Source organism: Lissotriton vulgaris, chromosome 9, assembly GCF_964263255.1.
Source record: "Lissotriton vulgaris chromosome 9, aLisVul1.2, whole genome shotgun sequence".
Classification (NCBI taxonomy): domain Eukaryota; kingdom Metazoa; phylum Chordata; class Amphibia; order Caudata; family Salamandridae; genus Lissotriton; species Lissotriton vulgaris.
In genome coordinates, this window is record NC_141697.1 from 223035281 (window position 1) to 223049465 (window position 14185).

Consider the following 14185-nt stretch of genomic DNA (forward strand, 5'->3'; position numbering starts at 1 on the left):
TCCCTAAAATAAATTAATCTGATGAGATGCATTATGGGCTGAATACAATTTCTAAAAATAAGTAACGTTTCCTCTATGGTGTCTTTGCCATGCATGCCCCAACTTATCCTCCATAATAAGATTCATTACTTGCCATTTCATTTCTTTGAAGAAAAAAAAAAATCTAGCGGCAAAAGTAAATTGCACCTAGAATTTTATTAATCGACTTCTAATCGCCACATTATATAAGTGCAAGCCAGTACTGTCGCCATAAGAAAGTGTTTTCTGTTTCTGCATGCGCAGTAAGCAAAAGTAAGGGCATGCACATTAGAAAAATCTAAAGGCATGGGTAGTCAGCGGTGACCGTTGCCCCTAAGTGCCGCTTTCGACACGGTCTCCCATGTAATTCTCTTGCAACGCCTACAGGAAATTGGCATTAGAGACCTGGCCTTGGAGTGGCTTCGGTCCTTTTTGGAAGAAAGGTCCTTCCAAGTCCATGTGCCACCTTTCCAGTCACAGGAGTTTGCTTTGCGCCAGGGTGTACCACAGGGTCAGTGTTAAGTCCCCTATTGTTCAACATCTACGTCCAGACTTTGGCTGCGTTGGAGAGGGATAGGGGCTTGGCACTGGTATCTTACGCTGATGACACCCAGTTGGCGATCGCCTTCTCCAAAAAAAAGTCACAAACCTGCTGAAGTTTAAGGAGGATCTCGCTGGGATTACAGACTGGATGGCAGCGAACTGCTTGCAGTTAAACGCTGGCAAGTCCGAGATCCTACTGTTTGGGAAAGATCGGGGAATGTGGTCTGAGAGTTATTGGCCCGACCAGCTGAAACCTGCCCCTTTGCCCAGGAGACAGTGAAAAATCTTGACATCTGGTTCGACAGTGAACTAACATTTGACACCCAATCTAAAGCTGTGTAAAGATTTCAGAATACCATTGAGAGTAAATGGCACTTGTGACACTATGAACTTAATTTACATGTTAAAGTGCCCCTGTGGTTCGGTTTATGTCGGGCACACAGAGAGAAAATTAAAAACACGACTAACCGAACATAAAAGCAACATAAGAACTGAATCTGTGAAATCAACAGTGGCAGTCCACTTCAAAGAAAAACATCATCACATAAGCCAATTACGATCTTGCATCTTGGAAATAGTCCCAAAGTCAGCAGATCCTTTAAACAAGAAGAAGAACTTACTCAAGAGGGAAAACTACTGGATTTTCCACCTTAACAGTTTGAAGTCAGATGGGCTCAACGATCGAACAGAATTTGTGTGCTATCTGTAAACATTTAATATGCTGTATTTAATACAACTAACTTGTATCAGGTATCACTCAACTAAGAACTAATACAAGCATGTAATTTAGGTGGAGATTCATCATGCGTTTAAACATGGCGCTGGCAAGTAGCCATTAGGATCAGCCCATATTGACTAGACTTAGCACTGCGGCTATACACTTGCATAAAGTAATAAAAAAAAAAAAACACGTTACACATAGCACAGCACACGCGCTAGCTTTCAATAGAAATACTAACACCTGTGATAGAACGTTGAGCAGAGCACATTCGCGTAAGCGAGTTGAGAAAGCCGATCACGATTAGAAGGTAAGAACAAGGGCGGTAAAGCGCTAAAGCGTTTACGCTTGCAACAGTAAACATTTTCAACGAGCAATGACGGCATCTGATAACATAAATGAAAGCGTAACATACCGAACGCACTAGCGGGATGTTTTAGATACAACCATTAGCGTGATAACGATTCAGAGTTGAAAGCTTTATTGTTAACGTGCACAGAAGAATTTCACAGTTGAAACCAGTAATTTAAATGTACTGTCGTAGCGCTAATATTAAGTTGAGTCATTATTATTGTTTGTTGATATTAATAGGACAGGTTGAAGCAAGTTTTTTGTTTTATAACTTTGCAGATTTCCCTGATGAAGGTGCAGTTGGCACCGAAATGCATTGGAAATGATAAAATGGAAATAATGAAAACCTCAATTTGAAAGAATACACATGTGAATACAACATGGATATATTTTGAAAAAGAATGAATGAAGATGAATAAAAATTAATAGACCTAGTTTCATAAACAATCAACAGTCGAGTTTTGAACTTCTTTTTGCTGTAGTATCAGCAACTTCCTGATGCCCAGGGTGAGAGGATTATGGAGCAATAGTCCTGCAACAAGTAGAATATCAATAGCAAAATAATATTGTCTGACAGAAATATTGAGTTCTTTCTCATTTCGTGTGGATTATTTATTATCACCACCAATAGGGCAATATTTTTGATACCTGTATTTTTTACAAATATTTTTGGGTGAAATCCTGGCACCATGTTGCTCCGAGAATAGAACCCACAGAGACAGGGGGGCGTTGCCCTGGTGGCGAGTCCGTGCCCAGGTGGTGTTCTGCTCAGACACACCTTGAAGCCTGCTCTTGTCCTGCACGAGACAGAGGGGGCGAGACCTGTGAGGCTCCGTTCCCCGGTAGTAATATGGGGGGCTAGGGGCTTCTTTCACTCTGTAGCAGCTGTTGCAGTGAGATAATATGTTAATTAAGGGAAGTCATTGTGCTGTGGCAGAGACGAGGGGCTGGGGAGATGGTGCATCTGAACCCCAGACGTACACTCTCTCCTCGTCACCCCTCGTCATCAACTGCTCAATCCTCTTGTCTTGAGTGTGAAGTTTCCAAAAGTTCAAAAGTGGCTTCTGGTTAATTTTTTGTGGTGAAACAGAACCCTGCCTGTATAGGAAAGTATGCTGTGTTCAATGAAAGGGCCTCTAGGGAGATGGTGTGGTCTGCTCTGGGAGGTGGAGCTGGGGGCGGGGCTCAAGCATCCTTTGATTTTGGGCAAATCACGTCATCCCCCCCATGCCTAAAAAATGCATGCGTCCTCTGTAATGCAGCTAGTGATCATGTAGAGAGCTCTGATGAGGACTACGGGTCGAGTTCGCACTATATAAAACAGTGAGAAAAAAAAATTAGTTCCGGTCTGGAAACAAGCTGGCTCTGATGGTTCTACCCTCGTAGTCATAAGTATTAAGTCACCCTACATTCAAATGCATACAGTGCGTGGAGTATATGGAAAAGGCCATCAAAATTCTTTTTTTGGGGAGGGGGGCTTTGGACTATAAAGTTTGACTGACAGCTCAGCATAAGCAAAGAAGCAAATCATCATAACCACTGAACAGGGATCAGAACTCTACACACAGCCTGCTAACGCAAAGAGACACCTGGCTGCCTACGACAAAGAGGATATGCTAATTTAAAAAACATGTAGAAATGAAAAAAGTTAGTCACAGATGGGCATAGGCGGGTGGCAAAGCACCTGAAAACCAGCTGTGTAATACACCACTAGCATGAAAAATATATTTGCACGCCAGTCAGTGTATTTAATGAAAAGGAGGACAGGATGGCCTCTCATCAATCTTGAGTTCTCATCAGCAGTCACAGAGTAGAAGTAGGAATAGGGGACAGCCATGGACTATTGGCACTCATGCCCATTTAGCATTTCCCTTGCGGGAGCGAGCAGTGGTGCCATCTGTTTCGAAAGCGCAAGCAAGATCATTTAAAACAGATGGCACCGCTGCTCGCTCCCTCAAGGGAAACGCCAAACGTGCATGAGTGCCAATAGAGAATAGTGCAAAACATGCACGAATATGAGCAAAAGTCTTTAGCGGTTCCAAAAGGTAACCTAACATCGCTTACGCGCTACGTAGGTGAGCCCTAAAAACAAGTACAATGGAAGCAATGAGGCTTACGGACCTTTGGCACGCACATAATCCCATAGCCCGGCAGTACACACATCTGTCGACGGCGCTTAGTAGTGGATGCCGCCTAGACTACATCTTTACGCAATGCACAAATGCAGGGCAATATCATGGGGCATGTTAGAGAGCAAGTGGCATCTCTGACCACTCCCCGGTGGAGGTACAACTTCTAGGGCCGGCCAGTGACAATATCCTCCCACCACATATTTATCGCTGGCATCTGGGACCATGGGTTCAGGAAAAATTTAAGGGACAGGACAGATCCATACTTTCTGGAGAACTCGGTCAGGTGACTCACCTTGCATTCTGTGGGAGGATTACAATGTAGTGGATGGGAGTTACGCCAAGGCAGTGATAAGGGGGGGCTCAGAAGGAGCGACGCTCCCAGTGTGAGACCCTGAAAAGGGATGCTGTAACGCTAGAGTCCAAAAAGGAGCGGGAGGGGCACCCAGACTACTTGGTGGGACACCAGTTGCGCCTTAAACAATGGGAGATGGGAGTTCTGGAAGAAGATTCCGCTCGAATACATGCCATAGCTACGCAACAGCGTACATATGATTTGATAAAGCAAACAAGCTGATCGCATGGCTGGAGAGAAGAGATAGAGATAGAACTGGGTGCTGGAACTGAAAACCCAGGGTAAATCCCCATTCACTACTGGAAGGGACATAGCTGAGACCTTCGCGGAGTACTATGAGGTGCTGCTGTACCAGTCTGTTGCTGGCAGATACGGGGATGACTCTGCGGATCTGCTTACAGATATCTCCCTGTTGGAATTAACAGCGGGAGACAGAGAAGAATTAGACAAGGACCAAACGGTGGTGGAGAAAGGGTGTGCAATAGGTGACGTACAGTCCGATAAGGCAACGGGTTCGAACCGGTTACCCACGGATCTATACAAAAATGTGGCAGATAAAGTGGAGCAACAGATGCTCAACCTGTTTCATAAGCCAAGGGAGAACGGACAGCTGTCCGAAGCTATCAGACCAGCCACCATAGAAGTCATGCCGAAAAAGGACAAACTTCTGCATCAATGTGACTCAAATCGGCACATCTCCTTGCTGAACTATGAAGCCAAAGTAGTAGCTAAGGCACTAGCTAATACATTGTGTATGGTCATCTCCTCCGATATCCATCCCGACCAGTCGGGTTTTATGAAATAGCTGAGTACCAGATTGAATATCCGGCAGCCATACGGAGTAAAGCAAATTACGATGGCCCGCCTGGCTGAGGCAGCGGCGCTGCTCTTGTTGGATGCATGTATGGTATTCGACAGCATTGAATGGCCATACTGGTTTGCAGACCTGACGAGAATGGGCTTTGGGGAAAACTGCGACTGGGTCAGACTTCTTGATCGAGACCCAATGGAGAGAGTAGGGGGTCAATGGAGTAGTGTCCCGGCCATTCGTACTGCACAGGGGCACTTGTCACGGTTGCCCCTCCTTCTCGTCATTTTCACGCTGTCACTTCAGCCACTTGCAGTGTGGGTGCAGCAAGACCCACTTGCCTCGGTAACGCAAGTAGAGGAGGCTGAGAAGAGCCTATTTCTTTGTACACGGATGATATTTTAAGAAACGTGTATATGCCCCGGTAGTCAATTAATCGACTCAAACATCTTCAGGCTGTGGGAGTAGTGAATGATGGTCGACCTCACATTTTAGGTGTTAGCCCCAGACAGGCCTATAATGACCCTAACTGCCAACTCCACCATGGTCATGTACAACGCTCATAGAGGCTACAATATCTGCCGTCCTGACACATCCATCTCTCAAAGCATACAGCCAGACCAACCTTGACTTGTGCTGCTCAGGATACCAGATAAACTGGGACAAATCCCTGGTGTGCCCGTTGGCCGGTGAACTCGCCCCCCCCCTTCCCTGTCCCCCCCCTGGAGTCTAATAGGTACGGATCACCTGAGGGATATCTGGCGAGTTGGGGGCAGTGATCTCATTTGACGATTTACAGACAGAATACCAGATGGCAGATTCTGAGCGCTTCCGGTATTTTCAGTTGCAACATGCTTTGCGCTGCCATCTGCCAGAAGGGGAATTGATACAAGAGTACTTTCCCCTTGAAGACTGACTTCTTCTAGACCCAATGGTGAAAAAGCAATCGCCTGTACCTAGGGAAAACGTATTAACAATCTGCCAGACCCTCTCGCCCCCCTGAAAAAAACGTTGAAAACAGACATATGGTTTCTGAAGGACGATGATTGGGCAGAAGCACTGCAATGTCCTTGAGAGATTGCCATTTGTGTGCACTTCCGCTTGATTTAGATAGGCATATTGCAGAGTTCATACGCCTCTAGACACTCCAATACAGGTGGGGCCATTGCATCGCCAATCGATGTGCCAGAGGTTTCTGGGAGGAGGGATCCTTCTTTCATATCAAATGGGCCTTTTCCAGTATCGAGTGCTATTGAGAGGGAGTGACCAGGATTATGGCTGCAGCCACAGGCCTCGAGGTCCCACTAGAAGCAAGGTGGCATATCCTGGGAATAGCGGGGCCCAAATACCTTGGAAATTGGCTTAGCTGGCATCAGCGAAGCGAAACATTGCTCAGGTGTAGGGAGCAGTGGCCCCACCAAGGGCGAGGGACTGGGAGTGCGACATGGACTGGTGCCAGCTGGCAGAGAAGGTTGTTTATCAAAGCAGGTGACGCCCCAAAAAATTGTAAGAGATCTGGGCCCATTGGGACGAGTACAGACCGGTTAGATGCCATCCGCATATGGGTGTGATGAAGGAACTGAATTGCGGGTGCAAGAAGGGACACTGGGAGATTTCACAGGGAAAGACCCCTCACAATGTAATTATCCATGTGTTTCATTGATTGCTTTACACCTCTGTATCAACTATATTGGTGTGCGAAGCGACTGCTTAATAAAGTTTTTTTTGTTTTTTTTTTTAAACAAAAAAAAAAAAAGAGAAAAGAGTACAAATATTATTGATAAGCAGACATCTAAAAAGACCTACGAGCAGGTCATCCAATAAAACAAGGCAAATACATTATCCGGGCTGCATTAATATTACACAAAGTTAGTTCAACCGTTCCCTCGATTTCAAAGAGGTACCAAGGAATTTCAACACTACAAAAAAATAAAAGCCATAAGGAGAGAGTTCAATGCCATCAAGCAAGCCAACGCAGCACTACAATTTCTAATTACAAGTTATCTTAACATTAAGAACAAGATTTTCTTTTCTACATTTGATAGAATTTTTTTCAAAAAAGACAAAAAAATTACAAAATGTTATTTCAAAGATGGCTGGGCAATAACTCTTATACTCCACTTTGGCAGCATTTTGGATATACTAAGCTTCCCGAATTAAGTGGACATGTTCCATTTTCACAACAAATTAATCTCACAAATATGTAAATAAACCAACACAGTCTGGAATACAGTTAATTACTATTGCCTTAACTCTAAATGTTCTGCAATCATTATTCTAGCTTTACCATTGCTGGTTAAAAGGGAGCTCAAGTCCATAAAGAGAGCTAAGAATAATGGACCATCTACATTGAGCATTTGTAGAATAGAATTTCGTCCTATTTAGAAGAGTCTGGCTGAACTGTTAGTAGCCCTTCTTTAAGGCCATGGGTGTAGAGGTTAAAAGGGGTGTGTGTGTGTGTGTGTGTAAGAGGCAAGCACACACCTCTATGTTGCCCTTTTAAGGAGAGAGGGTTCCATCACGAAATCCACACTTACCACTCAATGTCAAAATATTACCCAACTTCAACAGTAACACCAAAATATTTTTTCTGATGTCCACTTAACACAAAATATTCCACAATTTCTACCTGGCCACCAAGTCAAACAATCAATTAATCAGCATTCACAAAGAGCAGCACTGTCAACCCTATGTATATCTGGGATTTGAGGGTGCCATGTCTGTCAAAAAGCCAGGTCTTGAGTTTCTTTCTGAAGTCCGCCAGGGAGAGTGCTGTTCTGAGTAGAGGAGTAGTGGTAGGTCGTTTCAAGTCTTGCTGATGATGTAGGAGAAGTAACAGCCTCTGCTGCGGCTGTATTGGACGTGGGGGGGGGTGCAAGTGAGAAGGGGCGCATGTGTCTGGAGGGTGGATGGAATTTCAGACAGAGGTTGATGTAGGATGGCCTTAGTTGTGAAGGGCTGTGTGTATGCGAGGGTTATGAACTGGCCTCTCTTCTGGATGTGGAGCCAGTGAAGGTTTCCGAGATCTGGAATGATGTGGGTCTGTCTGGGAAGGTCCTGGATGAGCCAGTCCGCAGCGTTCTGTACGGTCTGGTGTCTGCTGAGGAACTGGCTGGGAATTTTGACGTAGAGAGCGTTGCCGTAGTCGAAGCAGCTGGTGATGATGGGCTGCCGGATGGTCTTTCTGGTGTTGATTGGGATTCATATGAAAATTCTGCAGACCAGGCAAGGGTGTAGAAGCAGGAGGAGGAGACTGAGTAGACTGGTCATTTCATGGTCAGTAAGCTGCCAAGGATGATGCGGAGGTTGCGAGCATGGTCGGTCGTTGTGGGTGGAGGTCAGAGTTCTGCAGGCCACCAGCTGTGGTCCCATACGGAGGTGTTCTTCCCGAAGATCAATACCTAGGTTTTGTCAGAGTGGAGTTTGAGGCACTTGTCTCTCATCCAAATGTCTATGTTGGTAATGGCATTGCAGAAGGAGATTTTGGTGTTAGAAAGGTCCTCGGTGAGCGAGAGGATTAGTGGAGTGTCATCTGCATAGGCTATTATATTGAGTCCGCAGGCTCTGACGACGTCCCAGAGGGGGATCATATAGATGTTAAACAGTGTAAGGCTGAGGGATGGGCCTTGTGGTACGAGGCATGTGTTGCCCTTGGGTGCAGAGGTGACTCTGTGTGAGTCCTGTAAGGAAGGAGGCGATACACTTGAAGACGTTTTGCTGTATGCTAATGTTGTAGAGTCTGTTGATGAGGGAGTAGTGGGAGATGGTGTCGAATGAAGCAGAAAGGTCGAGGAGGATTAGAGTCACTTTCTCAGCAGTCGAGGAGAGTTCCGAGGTCATCTGTTGCACTGATCAGTACAGTCTCAGTCCTGTGGTTGGCACAGAATCCGAACAGTGAGGCATCTAGGAGGTGGTTGTGTTACAGGCATTCGATGAGCTGTTGGTTGATGGCTTTCTCGAGTATGTCAGCTGGGTAGGGGAGCAGGGAGATCGGACAATTGTTTTGAGGTTGCTGGGGGGCGACCAAGGGTTTCTTAAGAAGGGGTCTGACCTCCACATGTTTCCACCTATCCAGGAAGGCTGCTGTGGTGATGGATGAGATGCGGATGCTAGTGAGTTCCATGCTGATTGGGTTGGTTCCGAGGTTGAAGAGATGGTGGTGGCAGGGCTCTGTAGGCATTCCGTAGTGGATGGATGACATGATGGCTGCAGTGGTCTGAGTGGTGAATTTAGACTGGGTGGTGAGAGTTCATCAGGATTTCACTGGTGGGTTGAGGTTGTTGAGGCTGAGAGAGGTGGGTTGGGGGTCTAAATTGCTGTATCTGGTGGCGATTTTGCTGTGGAAGTAGTCCGAAATGCGTCACAGAGTTCTTGGGATGCGTGGATGGTGTCCTCTTTGACTGTCAAGCTGGAGAATTCCTTGGATAGTTTGAAGAGGTCTTTGTGTGGTTGGCAGCAGTATCAATGGGGGTAGTGATGGCTGCTCACTTGGCTTCACTGAGTGGCAGGTGGTAGTAGCTGAGGGCTGGTTTGTGAGCAGCTCTGTCAGAGAGGGTTTGTTCACACATCACCCCTTCTCGAGTCAGTAGCAGCTGCCCTTTGTGGTTCTGAGCTCTGGGGTATGCGAGCTAGCTTGTTTTGAGGTGTTGTTGGTTTTTGCAGGTTTCAACGGGCAACTCTGTTGATGAATTTGGTGCAATGAGAAGGAGTGGTCCATAAATACTAAGTGAAATCCCCCTTTATAATGGTAAATTTGGAAGTAACTAAATACAGGTTCAGGCACCATTCTTTCATTCCCTGACCCCAGTTGGAGCTCTGAAACAATATCTTCCAAAATATTCAAATCTTGGAGTCTGGAATGTAGACTATTACCAAGAAGTTCAATTGTGGAGTCAACAATGAAAATGTTGTAGATCCTGTGGTTGCTACCCAACTCACTTCCTGAATAGCGCAAAGATAAATGACAAACTGTAAACCAGCAGAAAATGAAGGAGGTTACAAAAGACCTTAAATACATTGGTTAGGATAAGTGTGCAAACTGTATGCTGGCTTTATAACAATTCAACTGGGATTACTTTCGTCCAGGACTCTTTTTAGTGATACTACCCCTCTGCTCTGTATGGCTTCCTTTAGGGGGAACAGATGACTGGGTTACAACACTGCAACAGAAATGTTTTTCCTTATTGGGGTGTTTCTAAACCATACAATTAAGAGAAAAGGGTAAGCCATAATTTATCATCTACAACAGCCTCAAAGGATTTGTCCAATGTGCATGCTCTAAGCCAGCCAGCTACTCATCTCCCAAAAAGCAGAAGCGATAAGTGGAATTAGACATCAATCCAAATGTATCCTTAGCATCTGTAGTAAAAGCCTTCTTTCTTTTGGCTACTGCTTTTCTTTAGTCTGTTGGTTTCAAGTCTTGATCTTTTGCAAGGGTTTTTATGACCTTCAAAATATTGCACCCTGGCCTTCCTGTAGGAATAGTTAATCCGTGTATTCTGTGCGACATGGTCCTTAAATGAGGGAGCCCATTTAGGAAACAGCTCTGCAACATGGTTATCAAGTACCTCAAAATATCCTACTATAAAATTTGTTGTGGTCCTCACGGTCAAAACAATGGAGTCATCAACCTGAGACCATCTGGCATGTCTTATTGTTGGTTTTTGATTCAGACCATCTATTATGTAGACCAACTGTAGCCACTTGCAATGCTCAATCAGTAGACAGCATTAATAGGTTATGAATGCTGAAATCTGTTAGTTAGTATAATTCTTTCTGAGGATGAACTGACAGGGGACAAGGCTTAGTGCATAACTTGTAGGTTTTGGAAGAAGCATTGTCCCAAATCGTCAAATACATGAACCAGATTTTAAAATAAGAATAAGCTGCTACAACCCAATCAGTTAACTGAAGTGAACAATACTAGATTGAATGCCAGGTGTGTTCACAGTAATACTAGTACCTGAACTGACTTCATGTGGGCCATCCTATTAATGACGTATCCTTAAATCTGCACACTAAGACTGCTCTATGCAATGCTGGATGGCAAAATTAATCGATCCTCTGTAAAATATGCTGAGGTCCCACTCAGTTTCTAGCTACTTATGGTGTCAATGCTCACTCACAAACATTGTATCCTCTCTCATTTCTCTATTCTCACCTAAATAAACATCAGTTTAATAACAGTAAATTCCTGGTTTGCATCAAGACTGGGATTTCAGCTTTAAAGACAGAGAAATGGGGTGTGGTCTGCTGCCCCTAACTCTTGCCCCGTAAGGGGACAGGCAGATACAGTTCCACGAGGTTTACCCCTCCTGCACCATAAGCACTGCCATGGTTTTCTTTGTATTATAGTATATTCTTTGGTTGCAAACTAATTGTGTAAAAATACCTTTTGGGAAAAAAATAGTGTCCTAATTACCAAATTAATCAAAGAATTGATCTAAAAAAACATGTTGTTAAATCATCACAGTTCTCAATCTGTAAAATGACTCAAAGAATTTATTATAGTAGGCATGGAAGGCCCAGCGATGAAAAGTGACCTGACTGTGAGGAAAGATGGCAAAATCTATCAAAAAGATTAATTCTTACGTTACGATGATTTCCATACCATACCACGATCCAAGAAACTCCAAGAAAAGCATTAGGTCCACAACTGTATTGAAATATTTCTATTTATTACTTTCTTCAAAATGCAAATAATAAGGCTAAGAAGCCGATGTAGTTACCAATGAGACAAAATATGCAGTAGCATGCCTTATAGGTCTGTCTCTAAACATGAATAGGTGGGAAAGCACAGTAGCAGCAGTCCTCTCACTCAGAGTACAGTACACTGTCTCACAGACACAAGTATGAATATTTTATTCTTTCTGTATGGTTTTTGTAAGCACTACACTCCCCCGAAGGGTATATCACGGCCCTATGACAGGCCACATAACATAGGCAGAAGCAGTGTGTAAGGCAGAAATAGAATTATAATTATTTTGGAAAAAGCCACGTTTTGAGCTTCTTTCTGAACACAAGATAGACATTAGTACAGCGGAGTAGTGCTGCAGCTAGATGGCTGAAAGAACGGCCCCCAGTTCTTGCTTTTTTAACTTGTTAGTTTTAGCAAGGGCAAGATTGGTGGATATCAGACTTCTTGTGGGGCATAAAACTCCAATTTATATCGGAGAATCACAGGACCTGTGATGTGAAGGGCCCTATGCGCATGGCACAGATGTTTAAATTTAGTCCTCAGATGAATAGGTAGCCAGTGCAGAGGTTTGAGCCACGCAGAAGGCGAGCTGAACCTATCTTTGATTCATATACATTTAGCAACCATATTTGGAATCACATGCAGATGGGGCGAAAACATGGTCTGACATACCAAGGTAGAAGGCATTACAACAGTCCAATCTACTTAACACAAGGGCTACGACTAAGGGGCTAAGCCAATCGTCTGGAATCCAGTGGAACAATTTCTTAAGAAGTTTCAACAGACCATAACATTTGCCACGGATAGCAATAACTTACTCATACAGTGTTATGTACTCATAAATGAGGTATCACAGATTTCTTACCACTTTATTGGTTATGGGGTGGGTAAAACCTCGGAGCAAATGTTCTGTTTTATTGAGCTTGCGCAATATATTTTCTTCTAGTGCTTAATGTTAACAGTGTGTGTCGCAGCAAGGGTGTAAGAGATTTTACTGTGGCATTGGTAAGGTGCAGTGGGATATATGGAGTAGGGAATGAGGGTAGACCTCACATTTTAGGTGTTAGCCCCAGACAGGCCTGTAACGACCCTAACTGCCAACTTCACCATGGTCATGTACAACGCTCATAGAGGCACAATCTCCTGACACATACAGCTCTCAAAGCATACAGCCAGACCAACCCTGACGAGTGATTTTTATGTAACTGTAGTGCAGAAATAAAGATCAGTCACAAAACCAGGTGAGCTCATGTGACAGGCTGCTAAAGAATAATCTAGTCTCCTCCGCCATACCGCTATCTTACACCAGTACAGTGCAGTGTGGGTGCCACTGAAGAATCCGCCCCTCCCTTAGCGCAGAGACAAAACAAAGGATGGCTACTTTTTCCGCATGTAACGACTGCACAGTACAAAATAGAATATTGTCCACTTTATTTCACCGAAATACCGTAAAGACACCTCTATCAATGAACATAGGGCAACGCCGCGATGTCTACTCAGCTGCTCCTGCTCTGCTAAGCACAAAATAGGATTTGCGAATTTCCGAGCTTTGACATTTCTCGGGTCGGCCGTCACTGAGTCACCAGCATCTTTTTTTACGTTGCAGAATGATACTTGTAACTGTGTTTCTTTCCAGCTACAAATCTACGTAGGAGCAGGGGGTATCAGTATGCAACATAATCACCACGAAAGGATGCAGATTGCAATTTGACAGTTGATGTCAGGCAAGCTTGTTTCGCTGACAGTTGTCGACCATGGGCCCGAGGGTCGCTGTCCTTTTGCACGTTACTGTAAACATGAAAATGTCAAATTAGCACACCGAAAAGTTGGCAGCTCTGACTGGCAATAAACACTAGCATAGGCAGGGAGCCTGAAGTCCTGTCACCTACATAGACGAGGTACGCTAAACAAAAATAAAGCCCTACACCTGCCTGCACCACACGCTGAGCATCCACTAAGCACGACATTTAAGACCTACCCACCAAGGTTTCAAGGATACGCCACCCGGATACCTCCCATCCCAGGACAAAATCTGCGCATTTCAATGATTATATGGCCCCAACCAATAACATTGAAGTTATTATTTGCCCTTACACGGCCCATCAAAGGAGCACTGCTCTCGAGAATACCGCGATTTGTGAAAACTGTAAAGATCGCTGGGCCCGAGTCCAATGGCTCACTGTGCCCGCGGCGGCATAACACCTACTCTCAAATGGGTACTGTCGCGCCGTTGCCGCACCCACCTGAGTCACGGAGATTTGCCAATCTGGGATCCTCGGAGTGAGGGCGACCCGCAGCACCTCCACCGCCTGTCAAAACAAACACAGAACAGGCAGCTGCGTCACTTCCGCCTTCAAAGGTGTGCCCTGACACCAGGCCTGCGTCTGACGTATAAAAAGCGAAGAAGGACCGCAGCTAGATAATTCGATAGAAATAAACAAAACACTACATTGCTTTCTTTTTAAAAAAAGGTCTGTCTCCAAAAACAGAGAGAATGAATTTGAGATTCTACGGGTGTTTGCAGCTTTCTATAGCCCGAGCTCTGCTGAGGGGTAATAGTGCACAA

General features: G+C 44.7%; 1 protein-coding gene across 1 annotated transcript in view; it reads right to left on the reverse strand.

The window, feature by feature from the left end:
- Window positions 1-13972, reverse strand: part of KLHL28 (kelch like family member 28) — a 209829-nt gene extending 195857 nt beyond the window's left edge. Inside the window, exon 1 of the mRNA XM_086937343.1 lies at window positions 13863-13972. The gene's annotated coding sequence lies outside the window, so the exon portion shown is untranslated. The remainder of the gene's footprint in view (window positions 1-13862) is intronic.
- Between the last annotated feature and the right edge of the window lie 213 nt (window positions 13973-14185).